We start from the raw sequence: 16,236 nt of genomic DNA on the forward strand, positions 1-16,236 counted from the left end.
TCTCCCTTCATTGTGCATGTTGGGGTCCAGCAATTGCCTCACCAACCACACAAACACTGTTCTCAGTCAGACAGGGATAGTTTATTAAGTATATGCCCCAGGACTGGTTGACCAGGGCCATGGTCTAGATTCAGGAACTGAACCATGATCCAAGTTAAGATCCTACAGGGTTTTAAAGCCCAAATCCACAAATGTCTGTGCCAAGTTATTTTACAAATCAGGATTTAGGGATAGATGATTTCCTTAGGAACACGTCTTTGTTGTACACTTCTCCTGCTCCCATTGGTTGGGGTATTCAACTGTGGTGGGGAACTTGCCTTTTCTAATATTCATGTCCTAACTTGTATATCAGGATGGGACTTGTTTAACATTGATGTCTTAAATTTCCAACCAGGAAGTTATTTACCCACATTTCTGCCAAGTAGGCTGTCAGTTCTCAGGGAGGCCTTTGGAGCTTACACTTTACTAGACCACTCTTCAAAATGGGAGTCTTATTCCAAATTGTTTCTTATATTGATGCAGGTATCTCTTTATGTTGGGCTCCATTCCAGGGACAGTTTATAAAGGTAAATATCATAAAAACTTATGCATAGGTGCAGGAAGTTTTGTTTGGTTGTTGGTTTGGGTCCAAGCTTATTGTGGGTAACTATACAAAGCAGTTCTACTGACTTGTATTGTGATTTGTTTCCAAGGGCACAAAACATAACAGAATATGTAATCAATCTTGGTATTAGTAAGTTTACTAGTAACAGCATAAATGTATGTGAAAGTTTCCTTCATGGCAGGGTAGCCAGGTAACAGTTATCTGGCCTTAATATTTTACCTAGGCCCTAACAGTGAGGGAGGATATAGTCTCCATAATGATAATACATGCTGGATCTACTGTGGTACTCTCCTGAGGTAGAAGAAAGAAAGGATGAGTAGTACAGAATCTGTGCAACAGACTGCTTGTAGGTTTGTCTGAACCATGGAAGTCCTCATAGGAAGACTTCTTTACCATATGTTACAGAATTATCTTAAAGGAATTAGCGCCACCTCAGGTTTTTGCTGGAATTATTGCCAGTGTCACCTTACCCATTAAGGTTGGGGTTTGTGTTGTTCCAAATATCAGGGAGAAATACAGGCAGACCGCAGTGGATTAGACCATGTTCATGGCAGGAAATAAACCAAGCCGCAAGTTCTCCATTTAACCACCCTCAAAACATACAGCAGAAGACAAGGTGAAAGCTTTGCCGGAAATCTTCTCCTAGATTATAATTTTATGATCTTCCTGAAATTGATTGTTTTTGAGAACATTCAAGCATGTAGACATCACATGTTTGGCTCTTTAGAGTATAGCTGTTGGAATAGATGCTATCACAGGGGTCTTGATCCTTTGGCCACTGGAATAATGTACTTGATACTGTCTGTCGCGTCCAACCTCGCCAGCAAGAAAAGACGCAACACCGGGGAGTTTCTTCCTTCTAACAGTTTATTTCAGGAACCTTGAACAAAGCTTATTTTCTTCTTTTGGCGGCCCCAAGCCCTCTCCCTGCCGCCTTCTATAGCCTATTCAGCCCCGTCTGCCATAGAAAGATAGCGCGCCGTTTCCTAATAGGTGAACTAAGTGAATTCTTCATTAGCATGTAAGTGTGATAACAAATACAGCACACTGCGCATGTACTAAAGTTGATTTACTACCAGGGAGCTGCATCCGGCCAGCGCCGTCTTGTAATGGAGATGAACAAAAGGTGGCTTACTACACTGTCTGTTGCAGTGATTGACCAAACCAGCTCGGTCAGTCAACAGGTTCTCCAGGAAGACAATTAAACAACACTGTAGCATGACCCCAGTCCGTTCTCCAGTCTGCCTTTATATTATTCTGGGTACATACAAATAATATGGCCAGTCCAAAGTCATAAACAAAGTTGTTAAGGAACAAACAAAGCATATAGAGAAGGTCCCATGTGTTCAGGGTCTTAACAAGAGCCATCGCGATACAAAGAACATCTTCCTCAGCTGTGTTCTTCTTGAGCCTGCTTCCGTGTCCTAGCCCAAAGTCAGTTCCTGCCTGAGGTCCACTTCTTTGTTTTAGCCCAAAGTTAAATTCCTGCCAAGTTTCTGGAAGAGGCTCCAAAAGCTCTCCACAAGCAAAAAAACACCAGGACCAGAAGCTTGTTGTGTGACCACAGGGTTGTGAAGGGGGCTGGGATATTGCCTTCCCAGCAGATTTCCATCCTGCCTGTGTGACAGTGGGGACCTAATGTCAGTCCCCACTCAGACATCCCATAACACATCTTATGTCTTTTTTTTTTTTTTTTTTTTTTTTACTTAAACACAGTGTGAGGAGTACTGAGGACGTTATCCCAGAATAAATAAATGTCACTATCAGCCTTGAGCACTGATGACAGTTTGGAAATGGTCAGGAAGGCAGAATTATTGACAGAAATAAGACTTAGTCTGGGAATGCTAAGCATTAGATTCAGCCGATGTTTACACCATTTTTATATTTAAATTAATGTGTGTGTGTGTGTGTGTTGTGAGTGGTGTGTGGTAATGTGGTGTGTGAATGTGCTGTAACCATGCCTGTGGGCTGGAATCCTGGAATGAATAACAAAGAGAAAGCCTGCTGAACACAGTGTTCATTGTTCTCCGCCTCCTTACTACAGAGACATAAGCACCAGACACTGAGCCACTCTTCTTCCCTAATCAAGTTAAACTGAAAGGTTGCAGATGAGGAATCAAGGAGTTCACTGAGATGGATTGTGAGGACAGTATGTTTAGTTAAAAAGTTATTAGCACCATGGAGAAACAAACAGCCAACAGCACAGCAGAGGCTCCAAGGAGAGTTAAAGTCCAGCACTATAGCGACAAGGTGAGAGCTATGAAGAGAGGAATCAGGGTCTCCATAGCAGTATCAGGTTCCCCTTTTGTCTTTGATACCAAGAGAGGATTTGGGGAAGGAATAGTGAAAAGACAGTGCGGCCAGCAACACTTTCTCTACGATATAAGCTCTCATTCCCTGGTTAAACAAACAAATAAAACATGGTTCTTGGAAATCTACTGACTGGAGATTCGTTGGTAGTGTTTCTGCAGGGTCTGATGATACCTGTGTGAGACAGGGTCTTCTGCAGACCTTGCAGCAGTTGGTTCTGGATGCTAATTTCATAGACTTTGCCCTCAGTACGGGACAAAATGACTCCTGCTCTGGCTGCTTTATCAGGCATTTTGTCACAATAATAAAAAAAGCAATTGAAATGTACTTCCTTAATTTATAAGTAATGAAATATGTGATCAGCTGCCGCAAAGGTGGTGAATTTTGTGTCTATATGTGTTTGATGTGTACCGTATCCTTAGCTTTAGGCTAGGCAGAGAGTGTGGCTGTTCTCCGATTCTCAGACACATTTCTAGAGCATTTATCCATCAAGACAAGATGGTAACCCAGATATCAAAGCTGCAATCAAAGACTAGTGTGCCTTTGTTATACGTCTATTGCTGTGAAGAGACACCATGATCATAGCAACATTTAGCAAAGGAAATATTTATAGACATATAGAAATATGGTGTGTCTCACCAAAGAGTTAACTAAGTAGGGCTCATAGGAGCTCACTGAGATTGAAGTTTCAAACACAAAGCCTGCATGGATTTGCACGAGGTCATCTGTGCATATGTTACCACCATCAGCTTGTTTATTTTAAATATTTATTTATTTAGTATATAGTAGCTTACATGCATTATGCCTGCACACCAGAGAGAGCACAAGATTTCATTCTGGGTGGTTGTGAGCTGCCATGCAGTTGCTGGGAACTGACCTCAGGACCTCTGAAGAGCAGCCAGTGCTCTTAACCTCTGAGCCAGCACTGCAGCCCTAGCTTGTTGTTTTTGTGGGACTCCTAACAGTGGGATAAGATGTAGTTCTGACTTTTTTGTCTGCTCTTAAGAAGCTTTTTCTGCTTGGGTTGCCGTGTAGTCTCCAGAAGAGGGCAATTGCCTTGTCTTATATTACCTAGTTTTGTTTTGCATGACTGTTGTCTCTTGTAGGCTTGCTCATCTCTGAAGAGGAAAGAGAGTGGAAATGGACGTAGTGAAAAGGGACAGGGGGCGTTAGTAAGAGTGGGGGAGGGGAAATGTGGTCAGGATATATTGTAGAAGATAATCTGTTTTCTATATAAATTAAAATATGGACATACAATTTGTGGTTAACAAAATTTGTACTTACAAATGAGATAATTCAATGAATAGATGGGTTTTATGTCTCAGCTATAGTCATGAGGATGTTTGAATGATTTGAATTTCACAAGTGTTAATATATAAATCCAAAACTGTGGAATGACACTAGTAAGATGGTTTACTGAGTGAGGTGCTTTTCACCCATGCTGAAGGTCTGAGGTCTCTCCAAAGAAGTCATATGTTGAATGGAGAGACCTGAGTCCTGCAAATTATCCTCTGTTCTTCATAATATGCTGCAACATGCGTATCCAGGCACATAAACTCACAAATACACAGAGAAAAACAGAATAACTCCACAAAAGAAGAATTGTGTTATGATAGATGAGTTTTTGTGAAAAAAAATTTATAACTATTTCCATCACCACCATAATACTGATTGTATAATATTTATAATGGTGATTATAATTAAAATTTGGGGGCCATTTACCCTGGATGGATGCCACGGTGGTTTGCTCTTAAACATCATTTCACAAAGTTTACTCAACACCAAAAGAAAAGTACTATAGCCTGGTCAGTAATTTCCTTAATGACAGGATTTACATGTAGACGGGGTTTTAAGGAGATCCCAGAAGCATTTGGCATGAGCAGAAGGAGAAGAGGAAACTTCAGTTCTGAGTGCTCTGCCATCCAGAGCAACTGGCCTCATGTCCTGGACCCCCTGAAAGACTCTGAAGACAGACTGGAGTGGGCAGCTGTCTGCCAAGGGTCAGCTCAACTGAGTGGAAGGTTTTCACAGGCAGTTATATCCTCCTAAAAGAAAGGGTGTATCCTAAGCACACTATGTCACAAATACAAAGGAACACTTGCATCTTTCCACAATGTCAGAATTTATTGGCTAACAAATTCACAAGTTTGTCAATGTTTCAAAGGGAGTAATTTGTCAGACACTCCCACTTGATAACCTCTGCTGAGGGGAACAGCTTCAATTTTTCCAACTTTAATTAGAAATACTAGTAATCAGTCACATAACACAGTAAATCTATCAGTCTCTGTGTAGCTCTCAAACTTCCTTTGTCTTCCCTCCTTTCTCTTCCATCCTATCTTTCCCTCTACTTGATTGCCTGATTACTGACTCCATAGGTTATGCAGTGAAGTTAAAGGCTTCAGAGACCACAGAAGACTTCGCCTTTAGAAGTAGGAGAGGAGAGACAGAACCAGAGTGTGCAGTGCTGAGAGAAGAATGGAAGCTGGGACGCAGAGGAGCTGACAACGCAGCTGTGAGTGCGAGCAGAGCTACACACGTGAGTCCAGCTGCAGAGGACGCAGAGGGGCTGACAACGCAGCTGTGAGTGCGAGCAGAGCTACACACGTGAGTCCAGCTGCAGAGGACACAGAGGAGCTGACAACGCAGCTGTGAGTGCGAGCAGAGCTACAGATGTGAGTCCAGCTGCAGAGGACGCAGAGGGGCTGACAACGCAGCTGTGAGTGCGAGCAGAGCTACACACGTGAGTCCAGCTGCAGAGGACGCAGAGGGGCTGACAACGCAGCTGTGAGTGCGAGCAGAGCTACACACGTGAGTCCAGCTGCAGAGGACACAGAGGAGCTGACAACGCAGCTGTGAGTGCGAGCAGAGCTACACACGTGAGTCCAGCTGCAGAGGACACAGAGGAGCTGACAACGCAGCTGTGAGTGCGAGCAGAGCTACAGATGTGAGTCCAGCTGCAGAGGACACAGAGGAGCTGACAACGCAGCTGTGAGTGCGAGCAGAGCTACAGATGTGAGTCCAGCTGCAGAAGACGCAGAGGGGCTGACAATGCAGCTGTGAGTGCGAGCAGAGCTACACACGTGAGTCCAGCTGCAGAGGACACAGAGGAGCTGACAACGCAGCTGTGAGTGGGAGCAGAGCTACAGACGTGTGTCCAGCTGCAGAGGACGCAGAGGGGCTGACAACGCAGCTGTGAGTGCGAGCAGAGCTACACACGTGAGTCCAGCTGCAGAGGACGCAGAGGGGCTGACAACGCAGCTGTGAGTGCGAGCAGAGCTACAGACGTGTGTCCAGCTGCAGAGGACACAGAGGGGCTGACAACGCAGCTGTGAGTGCGAGCAGAGCTACGCACGTGAGTCCAGCTGCAGAGGATGCAGAGGAGCTGACAACGCAGCTGTGAGTGCGAGCAGAGCTACGCACGTGAGTCCAGCTGCAGAGGACGCAGAGGGGCTGACAACGCAGCTGTGAGTGCGAGCAGAGTTACAGATGTGAGTCCAGCTGCAGAGGACGCAGAGGAGCTGACAACGCAGCTGTGAGTGCGAGCAGAGCTACGCACGTGAGTCCAGCTGCAGAGGATGCAGAGGAGCTGACAACGCAGCTGTGAGTGCGAGCAGAGCTACACATGTGAGTCCAGCTGCAGAGGACGCAGAGGGGCTGACAACGCAGCTGTGAGTGCGAGCAGAGCTACAGACGTGAGTCCAGCTGCAGAGGACGCAGAGGAGCTGACAACGCAGCTGTGAGTGCGAGCAGAGCTACACACGTGAGTCCAGCTGCAGAGGACGCAGAGGGGCTTACAACGCAGCTGTGAGTGCGAGCAGAGCTACACACGTGAGTCCAGCTCCAGAGGACGCAGAGGGGCTGACAACGCAGCTGTGAGTGCGAGCAGAGCTACACACGTGAGTCCAGCTGCAGAGGATGCAGAGGGGCTGACAACGCAGCTGTGAGTGCGAGCAGAGCTACAGACGTGAGTCCAGCTGCAGAGGACGCAGAGGAGCTGACAACGCAGCTGTGAGTGCGAGCAGAGCTACACATGTGAGTCCAGCTGCAGAGGACGCAGAGGAGCTGACAACGCAGCTGTGAGTGGGAGCAGAGCTACACACGTGAGTCCAGCTGCAGAGGACGCAGAGGGGCTGACAACGCAGCTGTGAGTGCGAGCAGAGCTACAGACGTGAGTCCAGCTGCAGAGGACGCAGAGGAGCTGACAACGCAGCTGTGAGTGCGAGCAGAGCTACAGATGTGAGTCCAGCTGCAGAGGACGCAGAGGGGCTGACAACGCAGCTGTGAGTGGGAGCAGAGCTACACACGTGAGTCCAGCTGCAGAGGACGCAGAGGGGCTGACAACGCAGCTGTGAGTGCGAGCAGAGCTACACACATGAGTCCAGCTGCAGAGGCAAGAGGAAAGGACACGTCCGGATGAAGGACTAGGCTGACACGGGGACATCAGCTTCTACAGGGGGAAATACAGGCAGACCGCAGTGGATTAGACCACGTCCATGGCAGGAAATAAACCAAGCCCTGGGACAGTCGCAAGTTCTCCATTTAACCACCCTCAAAACATACAGCAGAAGACAAGGTGAAAGCTTTGCTGGAAATCTTCTCCTAGATTATAATTTTATGATCTTCCTGAAATTGAGGTAGTTTTGTCTCCACACAGGGCAGAGAGGTAGATCAGATTCGGTGCTTTGGGAGAATCCATGTAACAATAAATAGAATGTAAGACAAATAAAGGACTGAATAGAGAATCTCCATTGAATAGAGAGAGGATAGAAACAGAGTCATGGACAGAAATTAAGGCCTCCCTCTATTTGTCATCTCATGATAGGTTAGTCTTAACTTCACGCTTCCCAATAAATTCCGTATCCACACTTTATTAAAGATTCAAACCAAGGATTTTTCAGAGGACAAAGATGGCATGGCTACATCTCCCATGACAATAGAAATTATTCTTTGTGTAAGTACCATGGAATGACAAGACTTTCTCAATATTACTGTACCCACCAACCCCTGTCTCATATTTAGGAATTCTGATGGGAAATCAGACAAAGATTCTGTGGGACAGCTGTGATGAAGCTTCTTCCTTGGAGGCCTGTAGATGCTCCTCACATGCCCTAGGGTGCAGTGGACACAGACATCTTACAGCATCTCAGTGTCAGTGAGGGACCACATCCTTAAAACCTATTAGTCTATGTTCAAAGCAAAATGCATTGAAAACCCTGAGTGCAGAGGTGATGAGTCTGTAAAATACAAGTGTTGATACAAAATTTTAGGGCCCAAGTCTCAAGGCCATTAATGAACCCTCCATAGTTTCCTAACTAGTTAAAGCCAGCGTCCATACCCCAGAGAACCACATCATCCTTAGTGTATCATTTTCTTTGTCATTATTGATCATTAATTACTACTAAGAGTAAAAGGTCTGTGTCACGGGTTGAATGTGACATGTCCTGTGCTGTCTCATGTGTTTACGTCCTTGGTCCCCTTAGGCAGCTGTGTTTGAGAGGTTAGGGAACCCTTGAATGGTTCGTAGGACAGTGGGTCCTTAGGAGCCCTGATTGCTAATGCATTGAAATGAGTTGCCTCACAACTCTGCTGCCTGTGCACCAGGTGGACCCTCTCCATCACACTTGGCCTGAACCCCCGAAAGCCTGACCTAAAACAAACTCCGCTGCTCAGAAGTTGTTTTATGCCATGGATTTTGGAGGACCCTTGGAAAAGAGAGTAGTAATGGGTTTTGAATAGATGTGATTGGTCCACAGCTCTTATGACCTCACAAGGAACCATTGTGAGGAGTGATAGTCACTCACCCATACAAGGCAGTAGATGGGCTGGGATCTTGTCCGTATACTTCAGTAAAGCTAGCTGCAGGTTGGCTAAGAGCAGGTGCATTTAGAATTGTGTTCTGAGATCTTTATTTTTTGTTCTTCATCTTTTGAATTTAACATCTATGATCCCCACTTACCTGAACATAGTAAGTTTGCTTCTTGGTGGGGTTGTGTTGGTACCTGGATTTCGATGTTCTATTTATAGTTTCAGATTTAGCTTGTGCATCTGCTTAAGTTTTTAAATTGTCATCCATTTTCTATTATCATCTATCTATGACATTTGTACATTGGCTTATTTTTTTAAGATGTATTTATTAATTATATCCAAGCACACTGTAGCTGTCTTCAGATACTCCAGAAGAGGGCATCGGATCTTGTTACAGATGGTTGTGTGCCACCATGTGGTTGCTGGGATTTGAACTCAGGACCTTTGGAAAAGCATTCAGTGGTCTTAACCACTGAGCCATCTCTCCATCCCCCCTCAGCTCATTTCTTTAAAAAAAAAAAATGGTTCTTTTTTAATAATTTTGCTTTGCCACACTGTATTCTGGTTTCTTTTGTGGCCTTAACTCTAAAGTAAGGAATGTCCCTCTGGCACTGCTATACATGCACATAGTGAACTTGGATCATTTCATCTGCTCTGTTGCATTGCGGGCCCCAGGCATGTGCCTACAATTCTCCCGTTTTGATTAAGATTCCACCTAGCCAGCCGTGGCTCTGCTTAGGTTCAGTGTATCTCTGGACTATGCCCTTGTTCATTGCAGATAATGACAGAAAATCATTCTTGGTGGCTGAGCATGGCTTCTTCCATGGCCTCCTTGCCTGCTTGTTGTAGATCAAATTTTGTGTTCATTAGCATAGAATTATCCTAGAATTCCACGCTGAAACCACCAAGAACATCGAAGTATCTCTGTCATGTGTTGCTGAACAATGTATGGCTCTATGATTGAATCTTATTTCACATGTACATGTAGATTTCATCAAGGATATTAGTTTATACATTGTGCACGTCTGTGTGTGTTACGTTTTTGGCCTTAGGGTAATACTGGATTTGTAGACTTAAATGATCTCTCCTTTTCTCTGGTAAAGCAGCTTGAAAATCATTGATCTCCATTATACTTTATGGCTAGTAGATAAGATCCACTATGCATTTGTTGGTCCTGGGCTGTTCTTGTTGGGAGAAACTGTGTTGCTCTTTCAAACTTGGACTTACTCCGATCTCCTTACATGTTGTTGTTTTTTTTTTTTAATATTTTTTTGGGGGGGGGTTTCGAGACAGGATTTTTCTGTATAGCCCTGGCTGTCCTGGAACTCATTCTGTAGATCAGGCTGGCCTCGAACTCAGAAATCTGCCTGCCTCTGCCTCCCAGAGTGCTGGGATTACAGGCGTGCGCCACCACCGCCCGGCTCCTTACATGTTCTTAAGCTCCTTAATGTATCATCACAGCCAGGATATAGCAACAGGAAGGCAACGAGTGGTACATGTTTGGTAACCTCTTTTATCAATGTTGGTTTCTGTTTTGTAAATTGAACAATCTCTGTCTTTGAGAACTGTCAACCCTCTGGAGTACAAGGTTGCCCTGTAGCCCCTAGGGGTCGCATGAATCATACTTGTCTCTGCCATGTCTTACATTTCAATATTTTTTGTCGTCTCTCTGGGTGATTCATTTCAAGGGTTTGTCAGATTTGATAATTTTTTCAAAGGTCCAGCTCTTAGTTTCTTTGGCTTTTGTTTCAATCTCTAAATGTCTGGTTATTAACAATTCTGATATTTCTTAGATTTCTCATAACTTCTTTGGAGTTTAAGTTGTGGGTTTTTTCAAATCTCTCATCCCAATGCCTCATTATGATGTTTAAGATATCTTTGATCGTCATGATGTACAAATCAATGACTATAACCTTTTCTCTTAGCTCTCCTCTTGATTCTTTACTTCTAGAATATTGTGGTTGCATCTTTCAGGTGGAAGACATGCCAGAGAAATTTTCATGAATGGATCTGAGTGATGAAAATTTACTGTTAACATCCAGTCAAACAGGGTGATCCATGTCCAGCCTGGTGAGCACTGTGTTCCCCGATCCATATGGCAGAGGAAAACGTGGCTACCTCCAGAACAAAGCACTTTAATGATAACCTGGCCGAAACAAGAGAATTATATATTCTAATGGAATAAAAGCCATTACATCCCTGGGCAAACAATACATCTTTGAAAGACATTCAAGTCACCTGCATGTCATATCATCTTCCTTCCCTTTCCCTTAAAGAGGTAACAGAGTGAATTGGCTCTGCCTACATACAGATGACATTAAAAAAAAAAAAAGGCAACAGCATGCAGCAGATAAATGACAAACGTAGCAAGTGTTTCTGCAAGTCCAGCTCTCCTGATTTATACATATCAGCTTCCCTGTGAATTCTTCCCCACAGGGTGGTTGTCTTAATGTAATGAGTGCTAATGCTGCAGAGATAGAAGATAATGATTCTGTGCTGACACATCCAAGGGGGAGGCTGAGATTGAGGAGACGGGAATTGCCATATCACTTAATAACACATCTCTGGATGTGTTGTCCTTCTTGGAGGACACCACAAGCAAGCAGAAGCCTGGACACCTGGATAATATTGATATTATCAAGGGAATCTACGTAAAAATAGATGTGAATGAAATTGTCAGGAAGATGACAAGTACTATTATGCATGGAAGCTCCCCGGCATGAGGACTCTCAACATGAAGCCAGCAAAGGCAAGCTCCTTGGGTTACCATCTACCAAGGACCATCTCCAGGAGGCACCTATAGTCCCATACGGGAACAGCAGAAGGCTATGGAAGTGCGTGAGGAGGCAGATTACTCACCTGTTTAGTAGGTTCTCTGCCTCCCCACTCAAAGTAGGAGACACAACGTCCAGGTAAGGGATGACGAACAATGGCGAATGGAGTCCAAGGAAACTGATTAGGCATGGCTACCAACGTTCACATGTGTATTTGCTCTTTCCTTTTCAAAGTTCACCACTGACAGGCTACACCCATTTAGAGGACATAAAACTTAAGATGTCTCTGAGCCTAGAAGGCATTTTCCCACTGAATCCGGTTTATATGATTCTGGAGAAACTGAAGCAGATTGCAATGTGACCAGGGGCTGGGGATGGAGGGTTGGAGGAAGAAGGAGTGCTTGGTGAAAGGGAGTACAGCTTAGAAAGGAAGGAATCCTGCAGAACCCTATGGTACTACAGGGCAGCTCTTTGCTACATTATTTGTTGTCAAAGTCACTAATAGTGTCCTTCCTTTGTGTCTTCTTTCAAGTGTTGATGATCAAGCCCAGGGCCATGGTTTCTAAGCCACTGTGTTCAGTCTGGTGTGGCATACATCTGCAGGAGAGAGCAAGGCCAGAAGGGGCAGTGTACACAACCTGTTGCTACCTGTCAGACATCTCCGGCAACCAGGGCACAAGGTCTGCAGCCTTCATCTCCTCTAGTGTCTGAATGAGTAGTTCTCCTCTCTATATGATCATTGTTCCCACTGCACAAGTTGTTGGACAGAGAGGTCAGCCACACAACCACCTTGTTATGAAAAGGCAACTATGCCACCTCTGCTGTCCATGTGAGAGAACTACATTTCCCACATCACTGGGGCTTCATGATCCCATCCTTTCATTCCCATCAACATAACTGATGGCCAGATTCAAAGAAGTTCTTGTACTCTTTTCACTAATGAGGTAAAGGAAAAGAAAGACGAGGGGAGAAGAGGGGAAGGGCAAGTTGGGCATGTCAAGAAAGAAAAGCAGTTAGGGAAGAAGGAGAAAAGCCATAAGGCTGGGTAATGGAATAGACGGAGCCTGAGTATAGGAAATTCCAGGCTGGCAACAGAGGGAGCGGGTGACAGGGCCCATAGACAAGCAGGGGAAGGAGCAAAATTTCTCTGAAGAGGAGAGTTGCAGGTGTAGGGCATGGGCACAGAAGAGGAGGAGACTGCTCTTCTTGGTGGTTTCTTGCTTGTTCCAAGGTGAACCTCTTGGATGTTGCCTGGGAAACATCCTGGGATGCTCAGGTAGTGTGTGGCTGTAGAGAAGAGAAGCCACATGAGTCCCAGAAGCCTCTTCCTCCTGATTTACCCAGACTTTAGCTGATCTTGTAATATCTTTGTCTTTATCTCCACAGTCGTCTTCCTACAGGCCCCACATGCTATTATTCCATTCAAGGATTATTCATGCCCCCAAAAGGGATTCCTTGACTTTAACTGAATAAAAAGGCAAGGTCATCCATCCTGCCTACTGTGAGTAGATAAGTGGGGCTTGCCAGGGATGTGGATCATCACCGCCAGGAAAGACCAGCATCCTTGGGACTTGAGTCCAATGCCCACTTTCAGTGTCAGGATTAGAAGGAAACCTAATTGCCATGGTGTTGACGATGACAGCCAGTGGTACTGTGGGCAACCTTCCTGAGTGAACTGTCCATAGTGTCCTCTTGGTTCCTTCCAAGTAGAGAACAGCTTTGTGGGTCAGCAGGGCCTGTCAGCTGACAAATGCAAGGAACTACTCTGTAGGGATTATTCAGATGAAGTAGTTTGATGTCCCTATCATTTGTGTTATAAGAAAAGATTCTTGTGTCTGATCTTGACATAACCCATCAAGGAAATTGAACTTCCTTTCCTCAACAGAAGCTACTGGCCTTGGTCCTTGGAAATATAGCCCTTTGGGCAATCTTAGCAATTTTCCTGGAACATGGCTTCTGGGCCTTCGCTGTACCCATGACTAAGTGGCTGTGGCAGTTGCACTGTTCAACCTCTGTGGCAGTGACTGTGCAGCGGGGCGTCAGGGTCATCCTAACGAGGACTTGACTCTTGCATCTGTGACTCCCTGGAACATTTCCCTGCTGCTCTAGGGCCCAGGACACAGAAACTTGATACACAGACAAAAAATATTTTATCTTCTGGTATCCATTTACATAACTAGCACATTACTACAATGTTTTGTTTCTAATCTATAACCATGATAAAACAGACTGTGACAACGACAACTTATAAGAGAAAGTATGTTATCTAGGGTCTACATTTCTAGTAGGTTAGAGTACATGGCAATCATGACAGGGAATGTGGCAACAGGCAGGCTGGCACTGTGTTAGAGACTGTTAGTCTACCTCTGATTCTCAAGCATAAGACAGAGGGTGGAGGGAGGGAAAGAGAGAGACAAACACAGAGACAGAGACAGAGACAGAGACATTCCAGAGCTTACTTGGAATAGTTTTGGCTTTTGAATCCTTAATGCTTTGTGACCACTCTCTAGTCACACACCTCCACCAACCAGGCCATACCTCCTGATCTTCCCAAAAGTGTTTCACCAACTGGGGACCAAGAATCCAAAAATCTATTGGGGCCATTCTCATTCAAAACAATACCCCAAATTCTCTGGCATAGATAAAAGTCCCTTGGGTAGCATCACATTGTGTTCTCATTGGTGAGATCCCCTTCCCCTTGTGCTCTGACTGCATTTTGGTTTCATGAACATCTAAAGAAGCTATGAGAGGAGACTATTGTGCTCCACTTTCTTGTCCTCAGAAGCTTCTGGGGCTGGGGGGTAAGTTGCAGCCACAGGGAACCTATGTTTCACTCCCTGAACCCATGTTGGAGATCTTATGAGTAACTCATAAGGTCAGAATAGTGGAGATCCTAAGATGATTTCTCTGGAAAAGAACACATAAGAGACAAACCCTACAATTATTACTGAGAGACAGAACATACACAATGCCAATCTGACAATGGCAGAGAGTCACGCTCCCCATGCCATGTCCCCTGTGGCACCTGGCTTAAACAGGTGGGACACTGAGTGTCAGTGTCTCCCAGTCACTAAACATCCACAACATAGTATAACAATGTAAACAGAAGTCATGGCCCAGTATAAAGTACCGTGGTGTCTAAGAAGTATCCATTCAATGAGCTCCTTGGATTGGGAAAGTCTTAGCAAACAAAGATTTTCACAGCCATCCTCATGAGGCCTTGGAAATGGTAGAAATGGCAAGTCTTAGTAACTGTTACTTTATTATCTATTTCTCTATCATGGGGAAAGAGCATTGAGTACTAATATATTCAGAGTGAGGGTTCTGGAAGCAGAACACATGAGGTATATGTCTGCCCATCTCCCCTCAAGGCAAAGCTGTATTGCTGAAGCAATGTGAGGAAATTATGTTCCAGAGACATGATCCAACCAGCCAGGCCAGTTCCTACCAACAACTCTAAGGCACCAGGCCTTCACTTGTCTTGCTCATCGAAGGACATGACACTTGTGTTGCCCTTTGAGCCAGAAAACCCCATACTGCACATCTTTACACAACTCAAAATACATCTTTTTAAGCTAAACCTCCTGGTTCTGTAGGCTGCTCACCATAAAAGGAAATTGTTAATTACCTATGGTCTGTCTCAGTTTGTAATTTCCCACAAGCCCTACAAATTCCACAATATAGTGAGTATGCACATTCTCTAGCTGTTTATGCTGTTTGTACCAAGCTGCAACATAGGACTGACCACCACAAAGTTCTATGATCTATATGTTCTCTGGACTCTAATATGCTGATGAGAGTTATCATGAGATGAAAATCTAGCCACCAAAACTTCTCTTCTTGGGTCAGGAATGAGAGCTCACTAGGTCAAGTACTTGTTCTACAAACAGGAGGAGACGAGATCAGATCTACTAATCATAAAAAAAAGCCTTCATGCCAGTGTGAGCCTATAATCTCATGCCTATGGTGATTGGAGGAGACAGACCCCTAGGAATTCTCATGCAATTGGTCTAGCCAAATTTCTAACCTCCAGCTTCAAGGCAAGAGTTTCAGAAAACAGGTCACGATAACACTTGAAACCCGTACTAATGTCACATGAGACAACATATGCAAGTACTCCAGACATACATATAAAGTCATACAACTGTACTTAAAGAGGTATGAAGGGGAAACAGAGAAAACCATTGATCTTTCACATCTTCACAATGATGATGGCCCTTATGTGTAGAGTGTGTTTCTCAACCTGCTATCATCATGATTTTTATCCAGCAGCATTCATGTGAAAGGCTCATGCATGACTGTGCTTAACTTGATTTTTGTTTCATCAGCTGTGTCTTCTACAGAGCATGCATTGGCTGCAATCTTTGAAGACCAGCCAGGTAATCTCAGTTACCTGACTGGGAATGTTGCAGAACAGCAGCTCTTAGCTTGTAGCAGGCTTGCCCACGATTTCTCAGTGCTCAGAACCCTCTGAGTTCATTTATGCCCTGATATGAAAACTTGCACAAAGTTGCACAAAGCCTTTGTGGTGCACATCAGTCAAACCCATGCTTTGTTACCATACCTTTCTCTCTGGAACCCAGATGAGCCACTATATGAAGGAAAACACAATACAAAATTAGTTCAGAAACAAAGGTGATTCAATCACTGGGCACAACAACTAAAATCCTAACTTGTAAGCCTTATTAAATCTAAATCCTCTAGTGGCAAATCCTGATGGATCTGGTATTGAAACCGGGAGAC

Source organism: Apodemus sylvaticus, chromosome 15, assembly GCF_947179515.1.
Source record: "Apodemus sylvaticus chromosome 15, mApoSyl1.1, whole genome shotgun sequence".
NCBI classification, from domain to species: domain Eukaryota; kingdom Metazoa; phylum Chordata; class Mammalia; order Rodentia; family Muridae; genus Apodemus; species Apodemus sylvaticus.